We start from the raw sequence: 5517 nt of genomic DNA on the forward strand, positions 1-5517 counted from the left end.
AATACAATAGCAGCCTAATGAGTTTGAAGCTTTTTTGGTATTACTTATAGACGTTTCTTCAAAAATAATATTGTTACGTCTTACGCATTTCATGTGTCAATCTAGTCATGCATGTTGATCTGTGAGTGAAAATATGCTAAGTCATTGGTTTTCCTGGCTGACTCAGGCAACCCATTCCATTAAAAGATAAGAGAAAGCAGAACGGTTAGAGAGGCACTTACTTAATATAAAAAGCTTTTGCTTCCTCCTAATACATTCTCAAAAACGCGATTTGTATATGAATATACTATGACCCATTATTTAAAACCGGCGGTCTTAGGCCTCTGCAACCTAAGCGACCACAGTGAGCCCCCACTTTCAAAGGATCCGCACTTTCATAGGACCCGAGCTAATTCAAGGTGTATAAATTATTATTATAAATTATTAAATTAAACCATTTTATAAATTAAAACAGATTTCCCGCGCCCTCCTGTCGATTTACCAGGAGCTCCTGGAAATCTCCCGAAATTGCAAAATATACGAAAAAGTCCTTAAAATATACGGAAAACATAGAAAAAAAAATGTCCTTTTGGGGGTGTCATTCAATATGGAAAACGCCAATCCTACGCGCGATAAATAAAAACGGCATTATGCATTAGCCGTAATTGTGTAGTCTGGTCAAAGAAGCTTCTCGCGCCTCAAACTAATGAAGAGTTACTTGAGGTCAACAATTCTCAAAGATAGATTGAAACATTTGGTAATTCTTGCTATTGAGCGTTATCTATGTAGGAAACAGAATTATTATGATATACTTTATAACTTTGCTATACGCAAGGCTGGTAAAGTAATTCTGTACGTAGTAAAGAATGAATAAAATACATAGATGAATTTATTTTCTAATACAAACTCTCAAATCTCACAAATTATCCGCTTCCCTACCCAAACTTGGCCCAGCGAAATCCGTTTCGCATAGGGCCCCAAAATGGTTAAGTCCTGCTATTTAGTGTTTGTAAAATGTTTTACATGTTTCGGATGTTCCTTCAGAATTGAAGATAGTTTAGTTTTTAGTCCAAACCTCCCGCAAGACGAAGGGGGGTGGGAGCGGGCAGGGTTTGACAGTCCAGCGCGCAGCCATCCGTTGCGACGTGTGAATACCCACTTGTTCTCTCCCACCCTCCTCTAGTTTTTTCGTGGACTATCCGCAGAAATAAGAGAGTGATTTTTCCTTTACTTCTACTTCTCGTTTAAACTGTTGAGGGAAGAAGAGAATTATATATATAGATATAAATCTCCTTTCATTTAATATCGGATGTGACAGCGTATAATAAATTATTGTAATAATTTTCATCATTAATGACTTCATACAAAGCATAAGTTTGCCATTAATTATAATAGTAGCCTATAAAGGTTGATTTAGATCTAGATTTATTTTGTAATTAAATAATATTTTTTTGTAAGCCTTAAGTGTAGTAGCCTATATTTAGATCTATTTTATTAAAAATAAACAAAAAGAAACTTACTTTTTCTTTTCAAATCGCAGAAAGTAGAGCTTTATACCCATATTGAGCTGTGAATAAGTTGGGTGGTTTGCAATTTCGTGGCTGTGTGTATGTGTTTAAGTTAATTTCTATTAAGTATTGTTAAAGAGTTAATTGTCGCGCCTTTTTCTGCGTTATATCAATGTTTTCTAACTTAACCTCTCTTATCCCTCTTTTTGGTTAAATTTCATTGGAACCATTAAAATACGGGCGAGGGAAGCAGCAAAAAATAAATTGGGAGTGCCATCAAAGGCCCATGCCGACCAGCAAAATGATTAGGCCAAACACAACCTCGAAGACATCAAAGCAGTCCATGCCGCTCGTGCATAGCAGAAAGTACGGTCTAACGTTTTGCAAATGATAATACGTACAGTGTATAGTGTATTTTTTTAAAATTCTTGTTGAATTTCAAACAAAATAAATTGTAATAAGATGTTCGGGCCTTTATGTCTTGCTGCTGTGACTTTTTTTTTTTTTTAATTGTCTGCATTGAAATTTTTTTTTCTTTGGTCGCGACCAGACCGGCCCATTTGGTACCGGCCCACAGGGCTTTTGCCCGTTTGCCCATATAGCCAGTCCGCCCCTGCATACAAACATTTGTACTATTAATAGTAAATTGTTTTAATAACGATGTATTTTAATGAAAAAAGATTGTAGTCTATATGTCATTTTTTAAAATAATACTAAACATAAAAAGTAGCAGTTGCGTCATAAGTTTGCAAGCTGCAAAAAAATATCATGGAATCGGATTTTCAATCTTTTATAGTTTGGAAGATCCAAACGTGACAGACCGTCACAGACGGAAGGACAGACGTACAAACCATACAAAATTAATAAAGGCTTTTCTTCTTCGCGTGGCCGCTAAAAATAAATATAAATATAAAACCACAAACTATTTACAAAGTAAAAGTAGAGCCATGATCAGAGTGCAAACCAGTATCACAGACTAAAAAAGCAAAATACCTAGGTGTTATAATAAATGAAAAACTATCATGGAATCCACATATTGATGAAACTACAAAAAAATCAAACAAAGCATTAGGATTTATTAAAAGAAATTTCTATAAGTCAAATAAGAACATAAAACTAAAATGTTACTTAACCTTGGTTAGGCCAATAATAGAATATGCATCCTCCGTTTGGGACCCCTCAACTCAAGAAAACATTAAGAAACTGGAACAGACACAAAATAGAGCAGTGAGATTCATAACAAACGAATATTCACATTTGACTAGAGTAACACCTTTAGTAAAATCACTAAATTTAGAAAGCCTTCAGGACAGAAGGCTCAAAAGTAAAGTAGCAATCATACATAAAACACTGAACCATAATCTTCAAATACAAAAACAAAATTTAATAAAATACTCTGAAAGACACAAAGATAAAGGCACATTCCTCGTCCCATATGCTAGGACAAATTTGTACAAATACTCCTTCTTCCCTAGTGCTATTAGAGCATGGAATGGGTTGCCTGAGCTAGCCAGGAAAACCAGTGACTTGGCAGAATTTAAGTCATTGGTTAATATGCATGACTAAATGCATGACGCGTAGGACGTAATCATCTTCTTTTTTGAAGTAACGTCTGTATTATATAAGATAAGAAGATAAGATAAGAAACGAAGATCCAGCTGCGATCTACATATTTTGCTACCCCTGAATCTAAAGCAGGTGAAGCCGTTAGTTTAAGGCTATCTTATCGGGAGGTGGCTCGAAATGCCGCAGGATGTTATTAAATAAGCATAAAATCATAAGATATATGTAGTAGTTCATTGTAGACTTATCCAGTGGCGTCACTAGGGTCAGTGTAACAAGGTGCGGTTGGCTCGTGGTGTCACACACACAAACACACACGTTGGCCTTCGTCTTTCGGAGAACCATAACATTTCAATGTTTGTCTTGTGTTTTATGCCATTGTAATACTTAGTTATAGTAGGAAACAATGGACATTAAACAGTTCATTAATGTATATGTATATACAGGGTGCGTCAAAAAAATGTATACACACTTTGAACTGTCAATGACAATTTATTTCCCGTTCTACAATGCTAAATTTCAGCACATGGAAAGCTTAATGTCTAATTGGAAAAATAAATGTGATTAATGTGAGTAATGTTCAAACTGGTGGCCTTCAGCATCAATACATTGCTGAGTAGGAGCCAACATTGATTCCGTACATCGTACCAAAGTGTCCACTGAGATTTAGCTGTTGCACCAGCCTTGGAATGTACACATGAAATTTGCTTTTCCTCAGAATGCGTAGCACACTTCTAGCACTTACATCACTCTCACGTGCCGCTTGCCGTGACGATTTTTGAGGTGAACGCTGAAACAGTTCCAAGACCGCAGTTGTGGACTCATCACGACCTTTATGCACATCACACACTGTTCCATGAATTTCAAATTTGTCTCGAAGATGTGTAATTGTTAACCATGAAGGTGGTTCTGTACCATAATCACGTCTCCAGTGTCTTCGAACCGCAGCTAAATTCTCAAACTTCCAGTACCACTTAATTATCTGCTTCCGCTCTTCAAAACTCAAACGCACGTCCGCCATGTTGCAGTTACTGCCTTGCCACTCCGGCACTGTGTGTGGTAAAGAACCACATTAACATTTATTTTTCCAATTCGACATTAAGCTTTCCATGTGCTGAAATTTAGCATTGTAGAACGGGAAATAAATTGTCTATGACAGTTCAAAGTGTGTATACATTTTTTGACGCACCCTGTATATATATATATATATCCATCTCACGTCTGAACAGTCGATTCATCCAGGTGTACAGTTCAGTGGACGCCTTACTAATCTCGTTCAGAGATAAATAAATGTCCACAGACGACCAATTTTTTGGTCGTACAAAATCCACACAACTCAACAGTTATCCATAACTTGCCACTTGAAAGAAGTAAAGCTCATCCTAACCCAGACCTTTTAAGATATCAGAACTGACCCTATCGGTTATTGTTGTTTCCCCCCCCCCCCATTTTAAAGAGAGAAATCATATTTGGGTCATATTTGGATAACTTCTACACCATCTCAAGAAAACTAGTAACGGTAGTCATATATAGCCTGCTTCTCTGCTTGACGCCATTCATAGCAACTAGTTTCTTGTTTATTGTAACGAAGTCCACCTGCCACTCGTTTTCCACTTTTCGAAGTTTGATAAGTATTCGTAACATTTTTCTTCAACACTTATCCCACAAAGTCTCAGCCTACATTGAAATTGCTTCTGATTCGATTAATGTTTTGATATCAGTTTTGGTGTGACATTGAGTTTGAATTTCACCTATATGAGATAATCTAGCTACAGTCAACTATAAAAGGAAAAAAAGTGTATTTGTTGTTTTTTTTTTCGAAAAAAAAATCCACTTGGACATCAACTTCTGATGGGTGTCACCCAGTGCAGTCTGCAGCCCCATCCCCCATTCGAACGCCATTGTGCTAATCTGAAGCATCATTATTTAATTTAAAAAGTGTAAGAGCAATATTTTATACTTAATGTCACGAAACAGAATAGTTTCATAAAAAAAAAACGGGAGGGGGCAAACCAGCGAATCATATAGATATTCTAGACCTAACTCAATGCTCCTGTTATTAAAAAATCCATCAACCAACCAAAATTTAGTTTTTACACATCTCAACTGTCTCAACTTCAATGCAGCGTTGCGGCGCGCGAATGCTTTCTCTCTTGAAATAATCTACCATTGCTTCCAACAGAAAAATTGTGTGTAAAATGTGCAAATGTATGTTCTTTTGTAGCTTGTGTACGAGTGGCTGCTTTAAATTCAATATATCGACCAACATTTCCTTGCATCCTTATATAAAAAAAAATCAGCGTATGCCACAATTAGTAATAAAATACACATGCTTAGAATATTTTGATTCTAGTTTGATATCTACTTTGTTATTGTCTTTCGTACAACCTTTTTGCCCGTTTAGATAGCTGCTGCTTCAAGTTATTAATTTGTGTAAAATAAAAAAGCGATTACATTCTTTTAAAAA

The sequence above is a fragment of the Biomphalaria glabrata genome, chromosome 6 (genome assembly GCF_947242115.1).
Source record: "Biomphalaria glabrata chromosome 6, xgBioGlab47.1, whole genome shotgun sequence".
NCBI classification, from domain to species: Eukaryota; Metazoa; Mollusca; class Gastropoda; family Planorbidae; genus Biomphalaria; species Biomphalaria glabrata.